This window comes from Notamacropus eugenii, chromosome 5 (assembly GCF_028372415.1).
Source record: "Notamacropus eugenii isolate mMacEug1 chromosome 5, mMacEug1.pri_v2, whole genome shotgun sequence".
Taxonomy (NCBI): domain Eukaryota; kingdom Metazoa; phylum Chordata; class Mammalia; order Diprotodontia; family Macropodidae; genus Notamacropus; species Notamacropus eugenii.
In genome coordinates, this window is record NC_092876.1 from 272,469,148 (window position 1) to 272,480,683 (window position 11,536).

General features: G+C 37.9%; 1 pseudogene; it reads right to left on the reverse strand.

Annotated features, from left to right (window-relative positions):
* Positions 1 to 873: 873 nt before the first annotated feature.
* On the reverse strand, positions 874 to 1,765 carry LOC140507861 (olfactory receptor 10N1-like; annotated as a pseudogene).
* Between the last annotated feature and the right edge of the window lie 9,771 nt (positions 1,766 to 11,536).

An 11,536-nucleotide genomic window follows, 5' to 3' on the forward strand; every position in this document is an offset into this window, starting at 1 on the left:
GAGCCAGAAGCAAAATTTTATATATGGCTTGACATTGTTCTATGAATGATCCAACTCCATTAGAAAAGAAATGTGTCTTTTATGAAATCAAGAAATATCTTGTACTAAACATCAGCCATAAATAACCTCATTTTCTGAAAGTAAACTATGTCTGACATCATCTGCTTCTCATGATACACACAGACGTGAAGCAAGAATGTACTTACATTTTCCAAAAGCTCCTTGTAGCTGAGCACTTGTTGTTGACTCGCACCCCTATAATGGAAAGGTGAAATGAAAACCACAGTACTACTCAGTTATCCCTTAATGGACCATAAGCAGAATATTTTTTGGTTACAGTAGGTATCCTAGCTTGGAGTCGGGAAGACATGGGTTTAAGTCCTGTCTGTATTTTAAGAAAAATACAGAATGTGTAATCATGCAGGACTACCTTAACCTCTCTAGCACAAGCAACTTGCTAAGAATATGTTACATTTTAAGTTGCTGATCTACAATGTTGGAAGACATTTCCATATAGGAAGTTATTCACACCAATGAAATAATGGAACTAAGCTTTCCTAAAGAAATATTCACATTTCAAAGAGAGAATATTTCCCTTAAGATGGTCATTTCTATGAGGTTACAGTCTCTGCTGCCTTAATAACAGAGTCTTCCTAAGTTCCAAAAAGAATGTAAATTCTAAAAGGGGATAGTTCTTCAGGAACTTCTTCATCCTACTATTTTTTCTCCCATGGGTCTCATTTCTGGCACACATACCATCCAAAAATCAAAAAATTGTGACAGAGAGAGAGCACAGACATGCCTAACATTTGCAGACAGGTTGCATAAAGAGTTGGCAAAAGGGACTGACCAGGGAGACTGAGGCCTCCTTATTTAGGCCTCTGCAGTTAGTCCTGCCTCACGCAAAACTTTTTTCAAGGCTCTTTTCACTTCTTTGTTTCTCAGAGAATAGATTAAGGAGTTCAGCACAAGTGAGAAAATGTTATTCAAAATTTGAACCACAGCACCAAGCAAAGGGTTGGGTGTGAATGGAAAATAGATGATAATAATTGGTCCATAGCCACACATGATGGCAATGAGGTGGGCACTGCAGGCAGAGAAAACTTTGTTCCTACATTCAACTGAATGGATTGTCAAAGTGGCCATCCAATGAAGGTACTGTAGAAAATAATAGTGAAAAAAACAATATTAAAGTCAGAATGCCACCCTCTGGACTATTGAGTTTTTAGCACAGGCCAGAGATATGACAGAGGGAATGTCAGAAAAGTAATAGTCTACTTCATTGGGACCACAGTGAAGAAAGGTGAGTGATGCCAGTGGAGTGGCCTAGATACAACCTATCAACGAGGTACATGTGGCTAGGACCACACAAAATCTGAGGTTCATAATTACTGTGTAATGCAGTAGATGACAGATGGCAACGAAACAGTCATAGGACATCGGAAAGTATAGAATGCCCTCAGTGAACCCTAAAAACTGATGGAATAAGGGCTGGGAGGCATATCCCCTGTAAGAGATGGCTTGGCTATTTCCAGAGAGGAAGACCAGCAATTTGGGGGTGCTCAATGCAGGAAAAAATATGTCAAAAATAGATGAGTCCCAAGAAGAAATACATAGGTGTGTGGAGGAGAAAGGAGAAGATGATTGTCAAGGGGAAGGAAGTTCCCAGGCAAAGGCTGAAGGTAGTTGATTAAGATAACAAAGAGCACAGACTCCATCTCCTCTGTGTGTGGATTCCCAGAAGAATAAACTCAGTCACCTGCATGTGTTTTTTTTAATTGTCATGAGAGAGTCGGCCCTTGGGGAAGACAGAACAGCAAAGAGTGATATAGATTATAGGGACAGATGTTTTATTAGGTTGGCACAATATATATTCATCTTTGCTAATGTCTGCTTTATGTTGAAAAAGTCTTTTTTAAATATAAGAATTAGGAATACTGTTAAGCTCTTGAAGCAAACACTCCTTTCCCATCAGAGATTGTCATCTTCAACTAGCAGATATCAGGATTGGAAAGCAAAATGGATATCCTACTTGGATAAAATAAGGGCTGCTCAAAAGACAAAGTTGAAAAGGAATGGAGTAACTGCCTTTAGGAATATGAATACTAATCAATAAACATCTAAAATTATTGAAGAAAAATTGCCCACAATTAAAAAAGAAAAAGGCCCCAAATAAGCAGCTATCAGACATGTACTTATAAGCCTTGGATCTTTGCTACCAGTCAGCTAGTTCTCTCAATTCACAGGCAAATCATCCCCAGCACTATGTGACAGGGGAGGTCATCCAGGGCCAGGTCTAGACATCTGCTAGGAGATTAAAAGGTTATATGGTATGAACACCTCTGTTAATACAATCCTGGCCAAGGGCCAGGGTTTAGTGTGTCTAGGGAATGCATATGTAGAGGAACATGCTTATACTAATTTGAAATTGAAGGCCACATCTTGAAATATAAAGAAGTGCCTTTCATTGGAATGCAAAGCCATTCCATCTACCTCAAATAGCCCTCCTGGAGTACCTGAAAGGTAACTCCCAACTTCAAAATACCAAGCATTTCTAATAGATCTTTTGTCTGCTATTGATTCCAAGCATGATCTTTGTGATCACTACTTATAATTTTATATTCTATTAAGATTTACAAAACTCTTTTGCAAATTGATCTCACATAATTCTCAAAACACTGTGAAGTACGTGCTACAAATTTTATCTCTGTTTTACATTTAAGAAAACTGAGTTTGAAAGAATTTAAATGACATACCCATAGTCACAGAGTTAAGTTTCAGATTCTAGATTTGAATCAAGGTCTAACTAATTGTAAGTTCATAAGTCTATCCACTGTATCACATAGCTTCAGAATCAGCCAACCTTTGTCACAGAAAAAAAAAAATAAAACTGAGTTGAGTATTTCAGAGAAGGTGATTCAAGACTTCAATCTTGGTTTTTATGTGTGATCAGGTATTTGTTTCTTTATATGTCAGTGTTTTTGTCTGAATCCAGATAAAAACTCATGAATTTCCTGGGTCAGAGGGGCTCTGTTACCCCTCTACAGATCCTAATAACCCAATACCTTTGTTTCCATTTAGTTCTTTCTCTGGAGATCCTTCTAGGAAGATGATGCTTAACTTTAGAGTCATTTAAAAGTGCCCCTCAATGATGGATCCCCATTCTGTTCTCCATGGAATTGTCCAGGTTTGGGGTGCTGGGGACCCTAAAACACCAAAACGCCCAGTACTGCTCAAATGAATTTGACACAAGCCTTCTTAACGTCAAAGAAAAACAAAGTTTATTAAAGATTTGCCATATTGGGTTGACTCTTAAGGAGCCTAACCCTTTGTAACTCTTACATTTACAAGCAGGCTAGACACAAACTCAACTAGACAGAGTTTAAGCTGGATTGAATCCGAGTGTCATCATGGAGGCGAGATGGAACTTATGCAGAAAAAGATTGAGGGAAGAATCCATGTGTCACCAAGTAGTCTGGGGGCCCCAGGGATGGTCTTGATAGGGGAAGTCAGCCTGGAATGTAGATCAAGTCCAAGGAGCATTCTGATGGGAGTGGCCAGTGTCCAGACAATAGTACCCTGATAAGATGAAGGATCAAAGGCAGGGAGTACCTGGGCTGGGGGAACTGGACTTCAAGAGAATACTGAATCAAATTAGGGGAATCCACAGCACCCCCCAAGGACAGGCTATTCAGAAAAATGGGACCAAAACCCTCTCAGTCCAAGGGACAAAGGTCTCTGCTTGGCCTCATACCCCATCAGAATCAGAAAGAGACATCAAAATTGGGTGAATTTACATATCCAAGGGAAAATATGCTTGACTGGGACTGAGAAATATCTTTCTTCTTTTTGTCAAGTTTCTCATAAAGGGAAGAGGGAGCTGTTTCCTTCTACAGCTCCTTCAATTTTAGGTGCTTTATGGGACAAAAAGATCCTTACTCAAAATTTTAAATAAATGAAGAGGCTTCTCAATAAGAACAGAAAGAAAAGGATTTATTACAATTCTCGAGAAAGGGATGTCCTTCCACCAAGTCGGGGAATCTGATGGAAGGAGACAACTTACAGAAATTGAAGCACAATTTTATACCTTAATGCAGAGAATCCCACCTCCCCACTCTCCCACCTCTGCATTGACTGGGAGGCAGGCTCACAATCTAAGTGCAAAAAACTAGACAAACCCCTGGAAATCTTCACCTATCCCAACACAATTACCTCATCTGATATCTACCTTTACTGCTGATGTGGCTTTAGAAAGGAGGAGAGGGGAAGAAGTGGGAGCTGGTAGCATTGATATGGCAACAGTACAACAAACAAAGGGAAGATTTGAGTAACTTCCAAGTTCCAGCACTTTCACAAAGAAAGCTGGTAAGGGGGGTTGGAGAACCAAGTGACCATCCACAAGCCCTGGATACCTCAAACTCAGGTATCCAGGGAGAGAGACCTTATGGAAGAGAAATTTTATTTAGAAAATTCAACATTTCCCATATTTTTATTATGAAAAGTCTTCACAATCTCCTCATCTCTCTCAGTGCTGTGGAGCAAGAGGGTTCTGTAGCTGGCAACCTTGGCTTCTCCTCATCAGGCCAAGTCACCCACATTGAACCTCACAGAACTCTTTCCCTACCCATTGCAGTGACTTTCTCCTAGACTTTAGAGGACTGCAACTCATACAGGAATGGTGGTGGGGTTATAACTGGCCTTAATCTTCCTTTGTAATTTCATATTCAGATACATCACCAATTCAAGGAATCTGTAGAGCATGAGGAGCAAGTAGAAAAGAGACAACACAATGGTAGAGGTAAATCTCATGATATTTCTCTTGTAAATCAGGTTAAGGGATGACATAAGTTCATTAATTCTTTCTCTGAATGTGTTGATTCCCCCATGGTCTTCTCCTCAGCACTATATGAATTGTAGATAGAATGATGAAATGAAAGGGCTCCAATATCTCCAAGGTAGAAAAGAGGTGAATATGAAAAGGGAATAACCTTGGGCTCAACTAGCCAATTCCAGATCAGTACTGCATTTTTAAAGCCACACAATCTTCTCCCTTAAGCAAATTAACTTTGTTAATTACAATACCTTCCTCTCAACAACTCTGTAAAGTACCTAGCTTAAGTATTAGAGTAACCACAAGGGTGAACCTAAGACTGTCTTTCTTCATAATGAAAAATTACTAGGTGGCAGAGCTATCTTCTAGTGGCAAATACAAACTCCATCAGGAATGTCATCTTCAATAAAAGGAATAGAACTTCTAAAGTGTCAGAAGTTGTGGCTTCTCTCTGCTCCTCCACTCCAAAACCCCAATTATTTTTAAAAATGCAAGTACAAAAAAAAAAAAGGTTTTTAATCATTAGATGTAAGAGAGAGCTTTTCCCTCCACCCATACCACCACTTGTCTAGATCTTTATTAAGATCTCTCCTTCCTTCCCCTTACTTTTTGCCATCAGAACTTTTAGCTTCTGCCTTGCAGGCTAAATGACAACCTCCCTATTCCCATCTACACAGGAGGGAGTACATAATGCTTGCCTTTCTCTAATTCTTAATCCTATTTTCCTTCTTTTCAAAGTCCCTGAGCCCTTGGCTCTTTCACCACCCCTCCTAGCTCCTGATCACAGGTGGAAATGACCACTCACAATACTGTGTGTATGTTCATCCTTCATTGCTGAAGAAGACCATGCCATCAGAGAAATGATGACATGACTTGCACTTTTCTTTGTTTTGAGTGAGTGAGGGCTGTGCAGGTCACCAGCCTCACTTTTCCACCACAGCCATCTGAGTCCAGTGACCAGATATTCATCAGGATGACTGGAGATGACCCAGGATGAGGCAATTGGGGTTAAGGGACTTGCCCAAGGTCACACAGCTAGTGAGTGTCAAGTGTCTGAGGTGAGATTTGAACTCATGTCCTCCTGACTCCTGCATTGGTGCTCTATCCTCTGCACCACCTAGCTGCCTGGCACTCACAATACTAAGAGGGAGGTGTTAACCATATAATGCTGCCCTTAAATGACACTATCTGTCTCACAGAGCCTTACAATCTCTCCTGTCCTCTTCCAGACCCCACAAAAACCCCATGCATTACTATTCATTCTGCAAATTCATCCTATGGATCCCTGAGCTTTTCTATCTGTCCTGTTACCAACTCTTATCAACATGTATGTCTTACTTTTCTAATTTGAATCCTTAATGCCTACCATAGGATATGTACTTTTTCATTCATTTGTTCATTTATTTATTCATTCCCTATAAAAGTAAGATCTTTAAGGGCAAACATCATGAGAATAAATACAATACATAATTTTAAAAGGGTCTTTCCTCAGTTTTTATGAATGGTCACAAATGCCATTTAACTACATTGAGATTTGAAACAAAGGTCTATCTAGTGGAAAATTTATCAAAATCTATAATAAAAGTGAATAGAGAAGTATGAGTCATTTAACCAAAATGTGCATTATACCAAAATGTCTCTCAATTCATCTATTTGTCTAAAAATGCCAACCTCAAATGCCAGTCCAAGAAGTTTAGAGTTTATCTAATGGGCATTATTTAAAATTGTTCATCTGACTAATATAAACTATATCTCTTAAAAAGCTAGGAGATTCCAATTGTGGGAAGTAAAGTCTGTTGTCCACATTCCTAGGTGATAGGGGTTGTGACCTAGCATGGACAGGTTAGAGGTCAGAAATTAATGCCCATGCCCAAGGAGCTGTGTGACGAAGGGCCTATCAGAGAAGAGAACATGGAGTCATATGGCCAGGGGATGGTGGGAGATCCAAAGTTCAGAAAACAGTATAAGAAACCCCATCGTCCTGCACGTGCTGTAAGCTTGTAACCTTACTGGGGAGGCTACCTGTCCATTCAAGGGGAATGGACATAAAGATTAGTAAAAGACTTCCTGATTTCACAACAGGCATTATTCTATATTTGAGGTGAGCATGTTTCTTCTCACTGTTGGGGGCTTCTTAAATGGGTTCACTTCTAACACGATGATAGAAGGGCATTCCTAGTTCTAGCTGAATTAGTGATGTTGACTAGAGTTTTATAGCCTTAAAGTTGCCAGTCTGGATGAAAAGAAATTAAGTAAATATGATTGCTGACTGTCAATGCCCTTTGAAAGATTTTGGAGAATTAGAGAAATGGCAAAGCATTGGAGAAGAGCAAATGTTCATCTCTTTTTCTAGACTTGGAAGAGACAAAAATGGAACCTACAAATTATAGTTTACTGAATCTGACTCTGATTCCTGATGTAATAGTTTGAGGAGATGTTGATATTTAAGGAGAAATTCAGACACTAAGCATTAGGTAAAATGAACTGGAGAAGGAAATGGCAAATCAATGCAGTATCTTTGCCAAGAAAACCCCAAATGGGGTCATGGAGAGTCAGACATGACTGACAGGCCTCAACAACAACAACAATAAAGAATCAGAAGACTCTCATTCATGCTATTGAAGGGATGTGCACAGTTTAGTGACTTTGGGGGCAGAGTTCCAAATTGCTTTTAAGAGCTAGACCACTATACAATTCCACAAAGCTTAACTTTGACCACCTTTCCATTCTCTTTCAATTTTTTTTCTTTTTGTCAACTCTGCCAACATCATGGGTCTGATGTGGATCCTGAAGGTTGATTTAATTTGTATTTCTTAATTAGCGATTTGGAGCACTTTTTTATATGGTTGTTGATAACTTGTATGTCTTCCCTTGAATACTATCTATTCATATCCATTGTCCATTCTTCTTCTTTCCACCCACCATTCAAATTCAACTTGAATTTGTTCCTTATGTATCTTAGATATTGATCTTCATCAGAGTAACATGTTGCAAATATTATTTCTCTTCCCCTCCCTCCATAACTTATTTTCCTTCTAATTTTTATTGCACTTAGTTTTACATTAAAACCTTTCAAAATGTATTTGTAATCTAAATTGTCAACTTTTATGTTTTGTGATCCTTTCTATTGTCTGGTCTTTTCCCTGATCCATAGATTCAAAACATAATTTCTTCCTTTCTACTCTCTTTTGTCTATAATGTCACCTTTTATGCCTAAGGCATATACCCATTTGAAACTTATCTTAGCATGTGGTGTAGGGTGTTGGTTCATACCTAATTTCTGCCAGTCCAACATTCCCAAGATTTTTTGTCAAACAGTGAATCCTTATACCAGTAGCTAGGGTCTTTGGGTTTATTGAACACTATGCTATAACATTCAATTTGTTCTATATTGTATACTGGATCTGTTCCATTGATTGACCTCTTTTTTTAAAACAAATATTTCTAATAAACACTACTTCAGATAGTGACTCAAGGCATGGATTTTTACCAATCCCTATATCATGTAGAAAAATACTGACTTTGTACATCACTTTAAAATTTGCAAGCACTCTGTATATAGCATCTCATTTGAACCTCATGGCAGTAGTGTAAAGTAAAAGTTTTTGTTGCTGTGTAGTCATTTCAGTGGTATCTGACACTTGGGGACCCCATTTGGACTTTTCTTTGCAAAGATACTGAAGTAGTTTGTCATTTCCTCCTTCAGATTATTTTATAGATGAGGAAACTGAGGTAAAGAAGGTTAAGTGACTTGCCTAGGGTCACACAGTTAGTATATGTCTGAGGCCATATTTGAAGTAAGGTCTTCCTGACTCTAGACCCAGTGTTCTTTCTACCCACTGTGCTACCTAGCTAAAGTAAGTGTTACAGGTTTTATTAACTCCATTTTACGGATAAAGACACTGAGGCTCAAAAATGTTAAGTAAGTATTGCACGATCACAGAGTAAGTAAGGACCAGAGGCCAAATGGGACCCAAGTTTTCCTAACTCTAAGTCTAACCATCTATCCTCTACATTATTCTGCTTCTCCAGAAACAGCAAAACTCTTGTCACAGCAAAAGTTGAGCTAAACGTTGCATGCAATGTTGTTCAAACTTTTCAGCCTTTTCTTTTTGTTCTTGTATGGCCAGGTAAAACCTGCTGAATTCTCTGGGTCCAAGAGGTGCAGTCACCCATCCCCAGGCTCATAAAGTTGCTTCATACCTGCTAATCTGAATTTTCTTATAGGAAGGTGGTCCCTAATCATTTGACAGCCCTATTCCACTGTATTTTCACTCTGCAAAGCAAATAGATGGCCAAAAAATTAGGAATTCCATAGTCAAGGGGAAGTTCATTTGAATGGGAATTAGGTTATCTTTCTTCCTTTTCTCTAATTTCTTGTAAAGGAAAGATGGGGGTGTTTCTATCCATGCCTCCTTCTGCTTTAGGTGCCATGAAGCAGGGCTAGTGCTTTGTAGCTAGAGTTCCTAAGTGCTATCCTGAGCAGGCAAAATCACTCAGATTTTGAACAACTGACTTTCCTTATGCATTACAGTGATTCTTTCCTTGATATCAGAAACCCCAGCACTCACACAAGAGTAATGGTAGAATTAAAACTGTTCTTAGTTTCCTTTTGGGTTCTCATATCCAAAAACATCACACACTGAGGGAATCTGTAGAGCAGGGGGAGCAATTAGACCTTGGGTATCTTGAGATTTTAGAAAAGAGAACACTTTGGTAGAGATGTCACACACACATACACATACATATACAGACATATATACATACACACACAGATATATATATATATACTTATGTGGTTTGTGTGTGTGTATATTTATATTTCCTGACAAAACAGTCTCCAGAGTCTCACAGATTCACAAAATGCTTCTCTGAATGTGTTGGTTTCTCCACTCCAACCTCAGCAGTGGTATACACCATAGATACCATGAGAGAAAATCAAAAGTCCTTAACATCTTCAGGTTAAAACAGGTCAACAGGAAAAGAGTGTGACCTCAGACTTCACTGGGGAATTTCAGCTGTCTATTCTCTTTGTAAACCACAAGATTTTCTCATTAAAATACAATCCACTATGCTAATAATAATGATGGTGATGCTTTTCTTACAACAACTTTATAATATGCAAAATGCAAGTGTTCCAGTAATGCCTAAGGTAGGCCTGAGCTTGGTTTTCCTCCAGGCAAATTTTAATTCCATAAGGAATGCACTATTATACTTTCAATCAAAGGAATGGATACAATGAAATCTCATTTCATAGTTTCTATATTCCCACCTTCCTAAAATGAGTAATACTTTTTTGCCTCCCCCACAATCACCCTATAACCTTAACATGGAAAATTAACTAGCTTTCACTGCATAGGGATACAGCCATAAAGAGCCAGTATTATGGTAATAAATACAAGTGATTTTCAAAAGGTTTCCTGAATTCTTAAGTATAATTAAGTGTGACAAGTGATTTTATTACTTCTAAGGACAAACATCTTTCTGTTGGAACACTTATCTAATTTCATAGTGACAGTGAATGGAAAAACATGAGTAATTCTGAGTCATCACTTCTGGTAAGAATCTAAAAGAAGCTTTAACTGACAGGAAAAGGAGTTTATCTTTATTTAACACACTAGATATGTGGTTGTGATAAATTTAAATAGCTTGTCATTAAGGTATGCAATTCAGACATCATCCAGCTCCTCATTGTTCTGAGTTATCAAGTCAATGGTGTTAAGTAGCATTGTATAGACATAATTTTTCCAGTTTTGGTCACCAAGAGTTAAGGAGATGTGATTTTTGAGCTATGAACTTTAAAAGACTGCAGAGGATCTTCAGTGAATAAATAGTATAGGAATGTTAACTGGATTACCAGAAGAATATAAGCAAATAACCAAATGAAAAATTGCTCCAGAATCCTAATAATGCAAAATGAAAAGAGAAATGCAAATGAAAATAATTCCCATTTCTACCTCACACATCACATTGACAAAACAAAAAAAAATAAAATTGATAATTGTTGAAAGCAATGTGGGAGGATGAGTAGTATATTGCTGGTAATTCTCTGAAGTAGTCCAGCCGTTCTGGAAAGTAATTTGACATTCTACCCCAAATTCTCTACATTGAGAATAACCTTTGATCCAAAAATACTACTACTAGGCATTTATTCAGAAAAGACCAAAGACAGAGGGAAAGAACCTATATATATATGAAAAATATTTATTTCAGCCCTTTTCATTAAAGAGCTAGAAAAAAATTAGATACCATCTGAGGAATGGTTGAACAAATTGTGATATCTGAATGTAATAGAATATTATCACATTATGAGAAACAATGAAAGATGAATTTAGAGAGATCTGAGAAGGCTTGCATGAATTGGTCCAGGAGAATTAAGTATAATCAGGAGAACAATTTATACATTAGCTATATTTTAAAGGAAAAAAAAAGAATGACATAAAAATTTTGGTTAACCTGTCCTGACTCCTAAAGGCTTATGATTAAGAATACCTCTTGACTCTTGGCAGAGAGTGACAGACCATTAATGTAAAATAAGGCACACATTCCAGACATGATCAATATGTGAATTTGTTTTGCTTGATTGTAATTGCTCATTATAAGGGAAGAGTTTTGTTTTATTGTTGGAAAATTGTGGGGGAACACCATAGGGTAGAAATGGCAATTCAGGGGAAAAAAGGACAAGAGCACAGACAAGTTGTTTTT